This window comes from Manis pentadactyla, chromosome X, assembly GCF_030020395.1.
Source record: "Manis pentadactyla isolate mManPen7 chromosome X, mManPen7.hap1, whole genome shotgun sequence".
NCBI lineage: Eukaryota > Metazoa > Chordata > Mammalia > Pholidota > Manidae > Manis > Manis pentadactyla.
Genome location: NC_080038.1, coordinates 11135222 through 11155385, shown reverse-complemented (window position 1 = coordinate 11155385; position 20164 = coordinate 11135222).

Sequence of the window (20164 nt, the reverse complement as noted above, 5' to 3'; positions counted from 1 at the left end):
CAAACAGTATTGATTTTCCGTGCTCAACTTCTCTCCCAAGTCTTGGTCTTTCACTTGAAGATAATTTCATTAATATCAGGAAGCTTGGGCAACATGGAATGAACAGCAGGAAGCTAAGTTCTATAAATGGAGTCAGCCGCTTACTTCCACGTGCTAGCTTCGCCAGGCTGGTTTCCTCAGAACACTGGTGCTTCATCCTCCTCTAGAGCAATATCCAATGCTTTGAAGAATTCAAAATCACCTTTCTTAACAATTAACTGAATATCCACGGGTAAGCTGACAAAACTTCTGATCTTGCTTTCCAGTTTTTAACAGCCTTCTCTCCAACTATTTCATTTGTTGATAACTGAGGCTCTTCCCAATTATTGGCAGAAAGTAATTGGTTCAATGACAATTCAATCCTCTTTTTTGTGTGGTAGCAAACCTTGAGCATCATGTTTTCAATCATATCTCTCCTTTAAGAACATTGGAATTAGATTGGAAATTGTAAGGGTGGTCCCAATAGGAGAGTCTTTAGGAAAGAGACAACAAAAAATCAGAACAGGAAACCAGAGTTGCCTACTTCCTTCTGGATTTTCAATGTGACTTTATTATTTTTTTGGTAGTAGTAGACATGAATTCCCAGGCCATTACACAAACCCGTATTCAAATGAGAATGCAGACAAACAAATTGAAAAGAGTGTAATGAGTGATGGTTTTAAAAAATGCACTGTCAGTGAATGTTAACTACTCTCATATGCTGTTGGGAGCCAGTATTGATACCCCTCAGCCTTTACTGAAGGGTCTACGGGCAATATGAATCAGGAGCCTTAAAATTATTCAAGTCTTTTGATGTACTAATTAATCCCACTTCTAGGAATTTGTACTAAGCAAAGTAATCAGAGATATACAAAAATATTTCTGTAAAAGTATGGTCTTCAAAGGGAAAAAATGAAAGCCATCTCTTTAGAGGCCTTTAATTACATTCTGAGCTCCTCCTCTTGAGTTTCTACACATTCTTCTACACATTTTTACCTCCATGTCAATAAGTGCCTTCCTTGCATAGCATATGCTCCACACTAGATATTTTTATAAGAACATTTATCTCTTCTGATTTGATCATGTGCCAAGTACAAAGATCTGGCTCTAGAACAGGGATCAGTAAACGTTTCTCTGTAAAGGGCTATATGGTCTCTGTCAAAGAAAAATGTAAATGTCCAGCAATGGTGAAATTGCTAGATAACTTACGGTAAATTCATGTGGAATATTCATTTACATTCTTTGAACAAATACTAAGCACCTGGTTTTCATATACTGGGGAAGACAAAAGTGAACAAGACAAAAAAGATCCCTGCCCTCATGGAACTTACTTTCCAAAGGAGAAAAATGGCAAAAGCCAAATAAATAGGTAATTGAATAAAGATAATTTCACAAAGTAGTAAGTGCTGAGAAGAAAAAAAATGTGATTGATAGAGAAATTAGAAAGCAAAGAAATGTCTATTCATAATAGTTTAGTGGTAAAAGTCAGAATACAAAACATAAAGATCTCAACTATATAAAATCCTACATTTAAAATATCCTTGAAGAAAATGTTTTAATATGAATAAAAATTATCCCTGGGTTTTGGTATTATGGATATCATTTCAGATAGGATAGACTCAGTCTTGCTGCAGTCACAAATAACTTTACTATTTCAGGGGCTGACAGCAAAGGTTTATTCTTGGTCATGCAGGTTTTGTTGGTGGTCCTAGGTGACTCCCTTAGACAGCCATCCTACATCAGAAGGCTCAGTGTTGTGTGGCCATATCAGTATGGGTTTCCACAATCACCCAGTCAGGGTTAGAGAAGGGAGGGGATTTGGACTCTGGCAATTAAATGCTCTTATCCATCAGTAACACATGAACTTCTACTCACATTTCATTGGCCAATGCAAGTCATATGACCTCACTTCACTTCAAGGGGGTGAGGAAATAGTGCCCATTCATGTGTCTAGGAGAGAGGAAGCAGTGACTGGTACACAAGGCAGTGTGAGCTACGAGGAGATTTTATCTCCGTTTTTACACTTTTCTGTATTTTTCAAATTGTCTTTAGTGAGTAGGTATATGTTTATGACTAAGAAGAAAAGGGTTTTCTTTCAAAGAAAGATGACTCAAATTAAAAGCAATTATTCAGTGACTAGGTAATTCCTCATGGAACTCTGTCCTCAAGCTTTGAAAGACCAGTCACACCTCTAAGCAAGAAGGGATACCAGGGGCTTTCTGATCAATTCCATCAAGTTTTTGTAGGTGATAGGAATTAAGCACTTATTGAGCATCCTTTCCTTTAAAAGCCTATATATGCCTGTAGTTATTAAATTAGTATGATTTTAACAACAGGATTAGAAAAGGTCACAATGTACTAATTTATAAATTAGAGACCCTGTCCTCTAAGAGTGAGCCTTTGTGTGTCAGTCTTGACCATCCTGTTAAATGTTCTGGCAAAAGAGAAATGAAAGCAGCTCTGGCCTGCAGTTAGTTGGCTCTGGATCAGAAAGAAGTGAGGGCAGAACCTCTCCCCAGCATGCAGCACAGTTCTGGGCACTTATTCATGGCAAGTGCTTAAGCCATTTTGGTTAAATTGACTTTAGAAAATTAAAGCATCACAAGAAACAGACACTGGCCAAAAAACAGGAGACATTTTTGGTTATCACACCACATAGGGGGCACAGGGCAGGGAGGGTGCTGCTGGCATCCAGTGGGTGGAGGTCAGAGGTGCTGCTGAACGTGCTACAAAGCACAGGAAACTACACCCCTGCCATGAGCACACACAAAGAATTTTTCTGTCCCAAATGTCAATACTGCAAGGTTAAGAATCCTGCTTTAGGTCACGTCCAGAGCTGTTGCCTGAGGGCATCTCTGAGATTCCAAATCACCCTAGGAACTGAAGTTTTCTGCTCACTTATCCATCAATCCCCAGAGAATCCATTCAGCCTCCCGGATTCTTACTATATACCTAACTTTTGGGGATGGAATGGAGTGGCTTTACCTCCCCTCCATCCTTCGCCTCAGCATTAAGGAGTCTATACACATTGATGTCAAAATATCTGTTTAAATGGAAGCCTGGTGTTGACATGCAGCATTAGTCATTGAATCTCACAGAAGTTCATCAGCCTCCAGCCAAATCTCTCTCTTTGTTCTGATTTAAATAAAGCCTTTTTTAAAGAGCTCTTCTAAAAGCAATCCAGTGAGATGCTACAAAGTATGCCAAATCCAATTACCTTCTTCATTCTTGCCTATTATTTGGAAAAACCAATCCTCCCTAAGCCACTAAGATCATTCACAAAACATGCCAAGGCAACCACATTAAAGGAAGTGGAATCTTAATGAAAGTCCTGATACTTACAAAGTACTAATGAGAGGGCAAGGTTGGCCTCTTAGTCAAGAGTCTCAAGCATGCCCAGAATATTAACAGCCATTCTTTATCCTAAGGCAAATGGCTCATCTCACTAATTAGAGATGATCCACTAATGCCTGATTCAGATGTCTTATCACAGAATGAATCAGCAGAGCCATTAATAAGTACCACAATGTTACACAACATGAACAGTATTGGTTTTCAGTGTGCCCTCTATTTTCATGGAGGCAGTTTTCTTCTGGCTTAGAAACTGATATGTGGTCCACTGTGGCGATATTTTCTACTTTCACCAAGCAAAGTTCATTAACCTGGGTGGGCAAGGACCATTAGGGATGCTATGGAAGCCACAGGTGAGGACTGGAGAAAGGGTCTTAATTCATGGTGCCCTCTCCCTGTGCAGTCCAAAACTCTTCCCAAGACATAGATGGGTAAGGCTGAAGACAAGAATATTCAATTTCTATGATACATAGCAAATTACCACAAACTTAGCAGCTTTGAACAATATACATTTGTTATGTCACAGTTTTCATGGTTCCTTCGTTGGTCCTCTGCAATCCATGTGTTTGGTGAGAAGAGTGGTATCACCTGAGACACAAGGACTTCTTCCAAGTTTATTCAGGTTGTTGGCAGAGTTAAGGTCCTTCTGGTTGGAGGGCTGAGGCTCTCAACTCCTAGAGGCCATCCCTTTCCATAGGTTGTTCACAGTATGGCTGCTTATTTCTTCAAGGCTAGCAGGACACCATGTCTCTTGCTTCAAGTCTTCTCTTTCAGGGTAGGTCTGGACCCTCTTTTATAGGGCTCCACTGGTTAGGTAAGCCCACCCTAGATGTTCTCCCTTTCAGTTACCTCACAGATAACTGCTTAGAGATCTTCATAACATCTGCAAAATCCCTTCACCTTCGCCATATTCTTAGTTAGAAGCAAGTTACAAGTTCTACCCACACTCAAGGGGAGAGGATTACATTAAAGTGTGAATTCCAGAGGGTGGGAAACATGGGAATCATTTTAAAGTTCTGCCTCCCAAAACAAACTTGTGAATGTTGGAGCTGACAACACCGACTGTGAACGAGAGTAATGTGTTGGATGTCAGAGTCCATGTTCTATCCAATAGCATGACAGCTTGGAATAATAAGTCAAAAGAAGCAAAAAGAAACTTAAGACCCATATTTAGCTTTTACAAGGAGAGCTAGATTAAAAGCAGTTCTTGGAAAAAGACTTTGGGGTTTTAATTGTTTATAAGCACAATAAGCAATGTTTGTATTATAATATGATTTTTAAATAGCTCAGAATGCAATTTATAGAACATTAATAAATATATAGTACCCAGCTCAAGAAAGAAAACATAAACAGTGGGCTTGGTACTTCATGTGCCAAACTGTATATGGAAAATTTTTTTGCCAGTTCTGGGTCTGTCATCTTAAGCTGAACATTGCTCCAATGAAACCTTGAAATCAAATCCTATGAAAAATGCTTGAAGGAACTATGGATGTTTATAGAAGAAACTGAAGAGGAAACAGGATCACAGCTGTACAAGAGATGAGGAAGCAGAAATAAAACTCATAGGCCACAAAAGTGGTGCTAAGAGGGAAGTACATAGCAGTACAGCCCTACTTTAAGAAACAAGAACAATCCCAAACAAACAGTCTAAAATCACAATTGAAGAAACTAGAAAAAGAAGAACAAGTGAAATCCAAAGTTAGTAGAAGGAGGAACATAATAAAGATCAGGGCAGAAATAAATAAAATAGAGAAGAATAAAATAGAAAAAATCAATTAAATCAAGAGCTGGTTCTTTCAGAAGATAAACAAAATAGACTAAACCCTAGCCAGACTTACCAAGAAAAAGAGAGAGTACACAAATAAACAAAATCAGAAATGAAAAAGGAATAGTCACAATGGATACCACAGAAATACAATGAATTAGAGAATTCTATGAAAAATTACATGCCAATAAATTGCTCAACATAGAAGAAATGGAAAAATTCCTAGAAAAATACAACCTCCCAAGACTGACCAAGGAAGAAACAGAAAATTGGAACAGACCAGTTACCAGTAACAAAATTGAACTGGTAATAAAAAAACTCCAAACAAACAAAAATCCATATCCAGACAGCTTCACAGCTGAATTCTATCAAAAATTTAAAGAAGAGCTAATACCCATCCTTCTTAAAGTATTCCAAAGATCCTCATTCAGTGAAGCCAGCATCACTCTAATACCAAAACCAAGCAAAGACACTACAAAGAAAGAAAATTATAGACCAATGTACCTGATGAACACAGATGTAAAAATCCTCAACAAAATATTAGCAAACAGAATTCAAAAATACATCAAAAGGATCATCCATCAAAACCAAGTGGGATTTATTCCAGGGATGTAAGGATGGTATAATATTTGTAAATCAATCAACATCATACACCACATTAACAAAAAGAAGGATAAAAACCACATGACCATCTCAATAGATGCTGAAAAAGCATTTGGAAAAATACAACATCTATTCATGATAAAAACTCTCAGCAAAATGGGTATAGAGGGTATGTACCTCAGCATAATAAAGGCCATATATGACAAACCCACATCTAACATCACACTCAATGGCAAAAAGCTGAAAGCTTTTCTTCTAAGATCAGGAACAAGACAAGGATGTCCACTCTCACCATTTTTATTTGACATATTACTAGAGGTCCTAGCACTGGCAATCAGACAACACAAAGAAATAAAGGCATCCAAATTGGTAAGGAAGAAGTTAAATTGTCACTATTTCCAGATGACATGATATTTTATATATAGAAAATCCTAAAGACTCCACCAAAAACTAGTAGAACGAATAACTTGGTTCAGCAAAGTTGCAGGATACAAAATTAATACACAGAAGTCTGTTGCATTCCTATATACTAACAACAAACTAGCAGGAAGAGAAATCAGGAAAACAATTCCATTTACAACTGCATCAAAAAGAATAAAATACCTATAAATAAACCAAACCAAGGAGGTGAAAGACCTATACTCTGAAAACTACCAGACACTCATGAAAAAAATTAAGGAAGATACAAATAAATGGAAATCTATCCTGTGCTCATATAAAAATGGCCATCCTGCCAAGAGCAAATTACAGATTCAGTGCAATCCTTATCAAAATACCAACAGCATTTTTCAATGAACTAAAGCAAATAATCCTAAAATTCATATGGAACCACAAAAGACCCCAAATAGCCAAAGCAATCCTGAAAAAAGAAGAAAAAAGTGGGGGTATTACCCTCCTTGACTATACTACAAAGCTGTGGTGATCAAAACAGTATGGTACTGGCACAGGAACAGACACATAGATCAATGGAACAGAATAGAGCACCCAGGTATAAACTCACACATATATAGTTAATTAATATATGATAAAGAAGCCATGAAGTGGGGAAAAGACAGCCTCTTCAATAACTGGTGTTGGGAAAACTGGACAGCTACATGCAAGAGAATGAAACTGGAGAATGTCTAACTCCATATACAAAAGTAAACTCGAAATGGATCAAAGACTTAAATGTAAGACAGGAAACCATAAAACTCTTAGAAGGAAACATAGGCAAAAATCTCTTGTACTTAAATATAAGCAATTTTTTTCTGGACACATCTCCTCAGGCAAGGGAAACAAAATAAAAAATGAACAAGTGGGACTACATCAAACTAAAAAGCTTCTGTACAGCAGAGGACACCATCAGCAGAAGAGAAAGGAAACCTACAGTATGAGAGAGATATATTCATAAGTGATTTATCTGATAAGGCGTTAACATCCAAAATATATAAAGAAATCATATGCCTCAACACTCAAAAAACAAATCACCTGATTAAAAAATGGGCAGAGGACCTGAACAGACATTTCTCCAAAGAAGAAATACAGATGACCAACAGGCATATGAAAAGATGTTTTATATCACTAATCATCAGGGAAATGCAAATCAAAACCACAATGCGATAATACCTCACACCAGTCAGAATGGCCACTATCCAAAAGACAAGAAATAACAAGTTTTGGTGAGGATGTGGAGAAAAGGGAACCCTCCTACACTATTGGTGGGAATGTAAATTGGCATAGCCATTGTGGAAATCAGTATGGAGGTTTCTCAAAAAACTGAAAATGGAAATACCGTATGACCCAGTAATCCCACTTCTAGAAATTTACCAGAAGAAAAGAAAATCCCTGATTTGAAAAGATATAACCACCCCTGTGTTTATTGCCACATTATTTACAATAGTCCAGATATGGAAGCAACCAAAGTTTCCATCAATAGATGAGTGGCTAAAGAAGATGTGGTATATATGCACAATGGAATATTATTCAACCATAAACAAGAAAGAAATCCTGCCATTTGCACAACATGGATGGACCTAGAGGGTATTATGCTAAGTGCAATAAGCCAGGCAGAGAAAGACAAATACCATATGATTTCACTTATTTGTGGAATCTAAAAACAAAACAAAACAAAATGAACAAAATAGCAGTAGACTCATAGACACTGAGAAGTGACTAGTGGTTACCATGGTTGGGGAGGGGTTGGGGTGGCAGGGAGAGTAAGGGGGATAAAAGCGCACAAAAATTCTCAATCATAAGTCAGTCATGGGAATGGTAGTACAACACTGAGACTATAACCAATGATTCTGTAATACCTTCCTATGTTAAGTTGCACTAGTGGGGGTGATGACTTAATTATATGGGTAACTGTTGAACCATTGTATTGTATACTTGAAACCAATAAGATTGTATATCAATGATACTTCAATTTAAAAAAATAGAACACACACATACAAAGAAGACTTATAGATGAGAGTAACAAGGAAATGTATTTCCCTTCAGTATAAGAAATATAGTTCTAATATTTAGAGTTGTACACAAGGAAATTACTTACAGGGAAGGAAACTCATATTCAAGGCTAATCCCAACCATGGATGCTCTAGATTCCTTTCTCATCTCCATAGCCTTTACTCCTCTTTCAGCCCTCCCAGTCTGGCTTCTGGCCCCACCAATCCACCCAAACTGATCTTTTAATATATCTGTGGATAAACGGATTTTGCAATTTCTTTTACATGACACTGTTGATCACATCCTCCATTTTGAAATCATCTCCTTCCTTGGTTTCTCTGATATTACAGTCTCTTGCCACTTCTCTGACTACTCTGGCCACTCTGTAAGCCTCCTTTGTGGTTTCCCTCACATCTGGTGCTCCACCAGGCTCTGTCCTAGGTTTACTCTATTCTCATTCTACATGGTACCTTTTGCTGTCTCAGTGACTCCTATTGTTCTGTTATTTACACATCATGAGACCTTATTTCCAGTGTAGCTCTCTGTCTTCTGAAATCCATGTCTCTATCTCCACAGACCAAGTGGAGGGCTTCACTGGAGAACCCCAGAGTCACCTGAAACTCAATGTAGCCAACTGAAATTCATAATCATCATCCCTGCCAAACTCTCCTCCTTCAGGTTCCCCACTTCAGAGAATGGCTGGCAGGATGTCATCCTGGTCCCCACCCTCAATCCTTACCAACCAGCAGAGTGGTGTATGTCCGGTGCTGTTGCAAGAAAACTGCACACACGTCCAAAAATACACAGAATACATGTTCCTTAATCTCAGAGCATAAATCTAGTAGGGTGGATTTGACTAATACCGCCAAAATGTGGAAGAGAGAAAAGTGTAGTTCTAAATATGATATAAAGTTCTGAAGTGATATAAAGCACACACAGACAGAAGACCTCTTTCAAGTGGCAATTATTGGGGGATATTTCAAATATGAAATGCTATTGAGCAGTTTTTAAAAACTGAGACCTGCTCATAAATACTGAACTTGTAAATTGCTATTGCCAATTTTATGTCCAATGAGAAATTTATATTTGAAATATACAAAGAGGTCTTGCAACCCATTTATAAAAAGATAAATAACCCAATTAAAAAATTGGCAAAAGATCTAAACATTTCTCCAAAGAAGAAATTAAAATGGCGGACAAGCACATGAACATCATTAGTCATTAGGGAAATGCAAATCCAAATTACAGTGAGATTTACTTCACACCCATTAGGAGGTTATAATCAAAAACACAGACGATAACAAATGGAGAAACTGGAATCCTCATATGTTGCTGATGGGAATGTAAAATGGGGTGGCCACTTTGAAAAACCACTTGGTAGTTCCTCTAAATGTTAAATAGAGTCATCACATGACCCAGCAATTCCACTCCTAGATACATATGCAAGAGAAGTTAAAATATACACTCACAGAAATGTTCATAGCAGCATTATTCAAAATTGCTAAAAAAATATAAAAGACTCTAATGGCCCTGAGTGGACAAATATGAATGGATAGACAAAATGTGATATATACCCATATGGTGGAATATTACTTGGCAATGAAAAGAAATGAAATACAGCTATATGCTACAACATTGGTGAACCTTACAAACATGCTGAGAAGACAGTCACACAGGATCGCATAGTGTATGATTCCATCAATATGAAATGTGCAGAACAGGCAAATCTACAGATACAGAAAATAGATTAGTGGCTGCCAAGGGTGAGGGGGGAGGAGAGAATGGGGAATAACTGCTAACAGGCATGGGGTTCCTTTTTGGGGTGTTGAAGATGTTCTAAAATTAGATTGTGGTGGTGGTTATACCTCTGTGAATATATTTAAAAAATCATTGAATTGTAGATTTTTAATGGCAAAATGTATGTATGTATGTGAATTATATCTCAATAAAGTTGTTAAAATAACTCCTATGGCCAGTTCTTTGGAGCAATGTGGAGATAGATGAGCAAGAGAGATCATTGATCTGTTAAAATAATTTCCATGTTTTTATACATCTCTAACCTTAAAGCCATGAGCCATTGTTCCACCAACTCTACCAGCATTACAAAAAGTAAAGGATTAAAAGTGAGAGCAAGTTCGTCTGCATAGCCACAGTGTAGTGAAAGGCCCCAGGTGAAGAATTAGCACCACAGGCTGATGGAAGGCCATGTTTTATTAAAATAACTTACCCTTTAAAATACAAGTTCCTCTCCTGCCTCTGAAAATTAACAGCTATTCAACTATGTGCATGGCTGAACTGAAGTGTTTTGACACTTCCTAATTGTGAGATCTCTGGAAAAGCTATTGCAAAAGAATCATTCCCTAAAGTCTTAAAACCAGAGCTCACTCCAGGCAGGCAAAAGGTTGAATTGGCAACATGACCATCACTGGCAGGCATGACTACCCACTCCAGGTTTCTGTATGCTGGGGAAGCCAAGGCATGCTCTTCAGTTTTTAGTTTGAGATACTTTCAAATTTAGAGAAAAGTTGCAAAAGTAGTAAAATGAACTTCCATGTATCCATTATCCATGTCCATATTCACTAGTTTTTAATAATTTGTCTCACTTGCTTCATCATATTCTCTCCCTCTCCACACACACATAAACACACTGTTTTCTTTTTTGAACCTTTTGCACATAGCATGCCCTTTACCCGTTCCTCCTTTGGTGTGAATTTCCTATATATCCCAACATATAACCTTACATAACCACAGTACAGTTGTTGAAATTGAAAACTTTAACATTAAGGCAGTATTTTAATCTAGTCTATAGTCCATGTTCCAATTTTATTGATGGTTCCAATAATGTACATTACAGCAATTTCTTTCTAGTACAGAATCCGGTCTAGGACCACCCTTAATTGCATTTGGTTGTCATGTGTATTTAATGTCCTTCAATCTGGAATAGTTCCTAAGCCTTTTATTTTTATTTTTTGTCTTTCATCAATATTTTCATTTGATTTATTATTTTTAAAGAGTATGACCCAGTTATTTTATAGACTATCCCTTGATAAGGGTTTGTCTAAGGTTTTCTCATTATTCAATTCAAGTATTTCATATCTGCCTGGAATACTACATAAGTGACAATGTGTCTTTCTCAGGGTCTCATACCTGGACAGCACATGATGCCCATTTGGCCATATTGGGGATGTTGAGTTTGGTCATTTGGTTGAAGTCTAGTTCCTTCACTGTATAGATTTTCCTTTTATAAGTAATTCATGAGGAGATACTCTGAGACTATGTAAATATCCTATTCCTCATTAAGTTTTCTTCCTCCTCAATTTAGCAAGAGAATTGAAAATAAGACTCACAATTTAGAAAACTAGTCCCCAAACTCTTGATATGTACAGAGACTGTCTTCTTGTTATATGTTTGTGTTGACGTTTTCTTAGATTATAGACCCAGGTGGGCAGGAACTCATCTGTGGAGCTTACTTGGTAAGAATGTAATCATGATATGTGTTCATAATAACTATGAAAAATTCTTAGCAGCAGTGAAAGATAAACTTAGATTGGTTATTTCAAATATGATACATCCCTTCTATGGAATGGTATGCAACAGTTTTAAAATGGAAATAGTTGTATATGTACTGAAATTGAAATATCTCCAAGAAACTTTTAAGTAAAAAAAAGCAGGATGTATAAAAGTATGCATAGTATAATCCCATTTGTGTTTTTTAAAACTATGTTTGTATTCTTACATATTAATGTATGTAAATTTTTAGAAACTAGCCTGGAAGAATACACACCAAACTGTTAACAGCAATTACCTCTCTGGAGGCAAATGGGAAATTGGAGAGGGGCTGGTTCTTTGTCTGTGGGGAATAAGACATTCATTTTGTCGTTTAGACATCTCTGTTTTTAGAACAGGAATGTATTTATGTTTTACTAAAGTATATATATTTTAAAATCATATATTTGCTAAAAACACCTACATTAGCATTATTTTCAAGATTTCCTTTTCTGGCAGTCTAACTACTATCTGTATGAGTAAAAGGCCTTGCAGATAAACAGTCTCCTTTGTCTCTATCTCACTGATATACATGTGATATGCATATTTTATATGTATATTGTGATGTATATATTTATGTATATGTGATATGTATGCTGTGCTCCCCCAAAATTTCAAACTAAAAGATCATTTTCTACCATTCCCCAATATTCCCAACTTTCACAGTTGGTGGTTATTTAACCTGTAGGGATTTGAGTTAATCATATTGAACTTGTCAATACTGTAGCAAAGCAATAAAGTAATTAGCCTCCAAGAACATTTACTCGACAGACCACACATTAGCTCAGGGAAGTAGAGATGTGAGACAGTGAAGAGTTAACACATTCTCTCTCAGTCTTTTCTATTGTGATTTATATGGCAACTGTCACATAGCACTTAAGAGTAGCTGCTATTTTGTAACTTGTTATTTATGGAAAATTTCAAAAATATACAATAATAAACTGTTCCTTAGTGTATCCATCACCCAGTTAAAAAAATTATCAACTCATCTAATTTTGTTTCATCTCACCACCACCACTGTTGGGGGACAATTCTCCATGTGTCTCTTGCATTTCTGTATATCTTGTGAGCAGAGGTACTGACTGGCTTGTTATAGACTATATTGTCAAGGATGCTTGTATAGTTAGTTAGCAGTCTTGGACCTTAAAGTAGGGTAAAATCTAAGACTCTTCAAAATTCTTGACACCCACTTCTCTCTCATATTATTTTGAATGAATCTCAGACATTACATTATTTCATCCATAAATATTTTGGTAAGTAGAAACTATTTTGAAAATTATTTGAAACCATTATAATCAAAGATAATGGAACTTAACTCCACACAAGTGTTTATATATCTACATTAACACCCTGGGATCAAGTTTGATAACTACAGGCCCACAATTCCTTCCCCCAAAGAAACTTTTGGGACTAAATATATTTCACAATCCATACTTTTCAGATTTTAATATGTTCATAGAGAACAAACTATATATTAAATAACATTTGCAGTGGGCAAGGGGCAGCACACAGTAAGTAAACACTGATATTTTGTCAGTGAAACATGAATATTCACACAAAGTAGGACAAAGAGAGATTACAAATAACCTCTCTTCAGTTCAGTTCAAATTTTGTCACCAAATAAGTTTCAAAAACTTTAGCTTGTCAGAGTTGGGGGATTTTCAGAAGTGCAGAGAAGAAACTATGGACCTGAACTTCTTCAATCAAGTTTAAGATTTCAGCCCTTAGCATCCTGATAAGAACCATTAAAAAAGCAACTTTTCGGGTGGAGCCAAAATGGCGGCGTGAGTAGAGCAGTGCAAATCTCCTCCCAAAACCACATATATTTTTGAAAATACAACAAAGACAACTCTTCCTAAAAGAGAGACCTGAAGACACAGGACAACATCCAGACCACATCCACACCTGCGAGAACCCAGTGCCTCTCGAAGGGGGTAAGATACAAGCCCTGGCCTGGCGGGACCCGAGCGTCCCACACTGCAGCTCCGGGCAGGAGGAGAGGAGTCGGAGCAGGGAGAGAGAGGGAGCCCAGGACTGCTAAACACCCAGCCCTAGCCATCTGCACCAGAGCGCAGACACAGTGCACGCGTGGGGTCCTGGATACTAGGGAAACAGGACAGTAAGACCTGTGAGCGGGTCCCCACAGCTGGCACCCTGGAGACAAAGAAAAGCAAGTGCTTTTTGGAAGTCTTAAAGGGACAGGGACCTCACCGCTGGATGGAAGGGTCCTGGGACACTTAGTCCAGCAGGGAATCTGGGGAACTCTGGGCATTCTAACCCCCTGGACAGCAGGGAGCACGGAGGCCTCTCACAGAGATTAATAGCCTCCCGGCTGTTCCCCCTCCAACGCGGCTCCACCATATCGGAGCAGCAGCCCGAGGCAGACCACGCCCACAGCAACACTGGAGATAAACTCCATAGCGGCCAGGCAAGAATCAGAAGCCCCATCTGCATGCAACTGCCCAGCACAAGCCCCTAGAGGCCGCTGTTCTCCCAGGAGAGGAAGGCCACAAACCAACAAGAAGGGAAGTTCTTCCAGCCATCACTCGTGCCAGCTCTGCAAACTATCTCTATCGCCATGAAAAGGCAAAATTTCAGGCAGACCAAGATAACAGAGACAACACCTGAGAAGGAGACAGACCTAACCAGTCTTCCTGAAAAAGAATTCAAAATAAAAATCATAAACATGCTGATGGAGATGCAGAGAAATATACAACAGCTAAGGAATGAACTCCGGAGAGAGATTACAGACGTCCAGAAGGAGATTACAGAAGTGAAACAAACTCTGGAAGGATTTATAAGCAGAATGGATAAGATGCAAGAGGCCATTGATGGAATAGAAACCAGAGAACAGGAACGTATAGAAGCTGACAGAGAGAGATGAAAGGATCTCCAGGAATGAAACAATATTAAGAGAACTGTGTGACCAATCCAAAAGGAACAATATTCGCATTATAGGGGTACCAGAAGAAGAAGAGAGAGAAAAAGGGATAGAAAGTGTCTTTGAAGAAATAATTGCTGAAAAATTCCCCAAACTGGGGGAGGAAATAATCGAACAGACCATGGAAATACACAGAACTCCCAACAGAAAGGACCCAAGGAGGACAACACCAAGACACATAATAATTAAAATGGCAAAGATCAAGGACAAGGAAAGAGTTTTAAAGGCAGCTAGAGAGAAAAAAGTCACCTATAAAGGAAAACCCATCAGGCTATCATCAGACTTCTCAACAGAAACCTTACAGGCCAGAAGAGAATGGCATGATATATTTAATGCAATGAAACAGAAGGGCCTTGAACCAAGGATACTGTATCCAGCACGATTATCACTTAAATATGAAGGAGGGATTAAACAATTCCCAGATGAGCAAAAGTTGAGGGAATTTGCCTCCCACAAACCACCTCTACAGGGTATTTTAGAGGGACTGTTCTAGAAGGGAGCACTCCTAAGACTAAACAAATGTCACCAGAGAAAATAAAATCACAGCAAAGAAAGCAGACCAACCAAATACTAACTAAAGGCAAAAAATAAAATCAACTACCCACTAAAAGCAGTCAAAGGAAACACAGAAGAGCACAGAATAAAACAACCAACATATGAAGAATGGAGGAGGAGGAATAAGAAGGGAGAGAAGAAAAGAATCTCCAGACAGTGTATATAACAGCTCAATAAGGAAGCTAAGTTAGGCAGTAAGATACTAAAGAAGCTAACTTTGAACCTTTGGTAACCACGAATTTAAAGCCTGCAATGGCAATAAGTACATATCTTTCAATAGTCACCCTAAATGTAAATGGACTGAATGCACCAATCAAAAGACACAGAGTAATAGAATGGATAAAAAAGCAAGACCCTTGGATTAATACTTAGTCTATAGGCACAGACCTGATCATCTACATTTGCCCTATTACAGCACTAAATTATGTTTTCTACCTTTATCTTACATCTACCTACCACTTCAGCATTTTATTAAAAATATAATAATAATAAGGGAGAAATGTGGGATTCACATATAAATCAAGTATAAAAATCAAACGAATAATCATAATTGACCTGATTGTTTATAGTTCATGATGCATGATCAAAACTGAAAGTTTCTGTGATATGACTGCCCTTGCACTGTTCACCATGTAAGAACTTATTCACTATGTAAGAACTTGTTCACCATGTAAGAACTTGTTCGTTATGCTTCAGAAGATTGGAGACAGTTGAGAATTAGGCTTGGGGTTGCTTAATGATTGTGCATTGAGTTCCCTATACAGAATTTTATTGTTGTTAACAACCATTTGATCAATAAATATGAGCGATGCCCTCTCAAAAAAAAAAAAGAAAGAAACTTTTCACAGATCTTTTATTAATAAGTTTGGCCTCTTTTATAAGTAGACAGGGCCAAAATGAAGTTATTTAATGCATTGATAAGATTTCAGATCACATGTACTAATCTGACTACATTAGTCACGTGTAGTATTTCACCACGTTTCCATTTTGTAAACATTAAACATTTCTGAGCTCTCCTGATTAAAGTGAAAAATTAATGATAAACTCATTTGATATACTCAGATACAAAAAAACTCATGTACAAAAATTAGAAGTCAGGATGTTAAACCAAAGATGAATATAGAAAGGGCCTGGACCAGAACAAATCATGTCTGAAAGGTTAAAGATTATTTACAGCTGTGTTCACACAGCAAGAGGAAAAAGTTTCACAGTCTGTACACAAATCATATTTATGTAGGACAGAGAAAGCAGGATACCCAGGAAGCCGTTTCATTCTGTTCTGCTTCCAAGGAGAGGGATGTATAAGCTGGTGAACTTAAAGCCAACACAGATGAGTTTAGAATGGATGAAAACATGGTCCCAGAATATTTAAGTGCTCTAAATAATATTGACCTCTGCCGGTTTGGTGGATTGTGTCTGAGTAGGGGTAAGGAATGTCACCTCATTTATTGAGTATCTATTATGCATCTGACAATTTTCCAGGTGCTTCTTGTACTGTTCCCTAATATAAATAAGGAAAGTAAAGTTCAGGGAAATTGAATTATCTGAATGAATGAATGACTTTATACAGACAAGCATTTGTTACAATTTGCCAGGTGCCAGGCCCTGTTATATGCATTTCAACACATAAGTGAATGTACTGAATGAAAGTATACATAGATGAAGGCACAGGACCCCAGCCTTGGGGAATTCCCAATTTAGGAGAAGAGACAGATATATAAGCATATAATAATTATAGTGTAATTTCATACATGCAGCTGTACGTGGCTCAGAATTTTAAAATCTGACTATGGCATTTAGAAAAACTAAACTGCAAGAAAAAAGAAGGGAAATATGTTACCAATCAGAGGCTGGGGATAATCCATACTACTTCCTTAAAACACTGGAATTTAAGGCTTTCATTTATATTCAAATAGAAAGTAAGTTATCTTCTGAGACTAGAAGGAAAAGGGTCTTTATGACCCTTGAGTAAGCAAGGGGATGTTGGATCTCATGTCATAGAGGCAAATTTGAAAAGCTACAGTAACGGGTGTTGATAGCTGTGGCAGTGTAGAGGATCAGAAAGGCAATAGCATTCCCTTTTACAAATTCTCCGAGCTCATCCCAAGATTTTACTCCCAGACAAACAGCTGTTCCGAAACCCTTCAGTTATAGCCCTTCTAGCTCTGTGCCCTTAATGGGAACACACACTTCCAAACCTTTTCATCTGTTTATTACAACCTAGACTTGAATTGGCAGTGCACCTTGGGAACACATTCTAAAACTATTACTTCACTGGAAAAAATGAAGAATATTTTATCTTTTAAGAAAGCATCCCAAATTAAAATTAATCAGCTAGTTCAAGGAGATGTATTTAGGTCAGCTTCAAGAAAGTGTTCATATATGCTATGAGAGTTTAAGGTTATGCTGTATCCATTAAGAATTACTTTTTGTTTCAGAGATGAATTTCTGTCATAAACTGGGGTATTAAACACACAAGCACGCACAGACACACATATACAAGGATATACTTGTGGACAAAACTTAACAGAAAAGAAAACTTGCTTTCCTAAAAGGCAAACAGAAGCTGTGCCAAACTTACCTCCTGTAGACCACACTAACAAACAGGACACACATTAACCAATTGATAAATGGTGGGTTATCAGTGGAGAAATCAAGGCTTGGTCAGTAAATTTTCCCAGCAGGACTAATCCAATGTAACCCAGTAGGAATCTCATGAGCTCCAGGGGTCACTGCAAAGGCACAAAGCTAACTGCTGTGAATAGTAGCTGCTTTCCTGTACAGGTCTCTGAAAGGAGATGGGAGGGCCTGCTACAGAAAGCACTGGAGTTTAAGACAAAAGCCTTATTTTTGTGCTTAGCTCTTTTTTGTTTTCCAAAGCATTTTTGAAGTAAATAAATGTATCCCTCATTGGAGTGCAATCTCCACCTGCTACTGTCATGCTTTCAAAGGCAATCTGACACGTGGAGAAGAGCAGGCTTTCAAAACAGCAGAGCCTTCGGCTTCCCTGCTTCTTCTACCCACTAGCTATGCGAACTCAAGTAAGTCATACACATCTCTGATCTTCTATTTTTTTTTGGTAAAATGGGGATTATAACACACATGACTGTAGTACAGATTAAGTGAGATAATACTGTAAGTTGCCAGTTCTGTGCCTAGAACATGCTAGGTAATAAGTTACTAATGTTATATATTAAATATTAATGCCATTAATTGTGAATATATTTCTAATTAAATTTTATTATTCTATTTTTTCCATTTTGGAACATTATATAACATTAATAATATGTATTATTTTAAATAATTTTTTAAAACTCTCTGGTCAAAGAGTCAAGGCACTTAGTTCTATTGCCAACCCTGCTCTTCACATGCTATATAATCTGGGCAGCTTGCTTACCACTTGTTTATGAGCCCCTGTTTCCTTCTGCTTAAAAATAAATAAATAATGGGCTTGGATTTGCTGATATTATCTCTCGACACAGTTTAGCAATTTGATGACTCTGAGATCATCTGAGTCTAATTTGTTTTCTTTGTCTAAGAATGTCACCTTGAGCAACAAAAGCAAAATGAGCAAGTGGGATGACATCAAACTAAAAAGCATCTGCACAGCAAAGGAAAAGGCATCAACGAGATGAAAAGGCAACCTATTGAATGGAAGAAAATATTTGCAGATCATATGTCTGATAAGGGGATAATATCCAAAATATATAAAGAACTCATACAACTCAACAGCAAACAAACAATCTGATTATAAAATAGACAGGATCTGAATAGACATTTTTCCAAAGAAGACATACAGATGGCCAACAGGTACATGAAAAGATTCTCCACATCACTAATCATCAGGGAAATGCAAGTCAGAACCACCATGAGATACTGTCTCACATATGTTAGAATGGCTTTCATCAAAAAGACAAGAAATAACAAATGTTGGTGAGGATGTGGAGAAAAGGGTACCCCTGTGCACTGTTGGTGGGAATCAAAATTGGTGTAGCCACTGTGTAAAACAGCATGGAGATTCCCCTAAAAATAGAACTACAATATAATCTAGCAATTCCACTTCTGGGTATTTATCTGAAGAAAATAAAAACATTCAAAAAGATATATGCACCCCCATATTCACTGCAGCATTATTTACAATAGCCAAAATATGGCAATGACCTAAGTGTACATTAATGAACAAAGAGATAAAGAAATTGTGGTATACATATATATGGAGAGAATATTATTCAGCCACAAAAGAAGGAAATCTTGCCATTTATGACAAAATGGATGGTCTCTAAGGGTATTATGCTAAGTGAAATTAGCTAGACAGGGAAAGATAAATACTGTGTGATCTCACTTATATGTGGAACCAAAAAAAACAAAAACCCAAGTTCATAGATACAGAGAACAGATTGGTGGTTGCCAGAAGTGGGGGGTGGGGGTGGGGGTGAAATAGTTGAAGGGCGTCAAAAGGCACAAACTTCCAATTATAAAATACATAAGTCATGGGGATGTAATGGACAGCATGGTGACTATAGTTAATAATACTATATTATATATCTGAAAATTGCTAAGACCAAATTTTAAAAGTTCTCATCACAAGAAAAAAAATCTGGTAACTGTGTATGGTGACAGATGTTAACTAGACTCGCTGTAGTGATCATTTTGCAAAATATACAAATATGAAATCATTACATTGTACATCTGAAAGTAATATAATGTTATATGTCAATTATACCTCAATTTAAAAAGAAAAGATCGCCTTGAATACAGCATTAATTAGTGCTTGTGGCTAAGGCCAATGGTCCAGAGACTAGTTGTGTGCTGGTAAATGTTTAAAAACTGGCTCTCTGGGTAAAAAAAAAAAAGCCTGATTTCTAGTGTTTGCTAATTTTGATGGTATAAATATTCCTACCATAGCCAATTTCAAGCTATCAATGGAACGTCACTAAAGATGAAGTTGGAAAGAGATATAC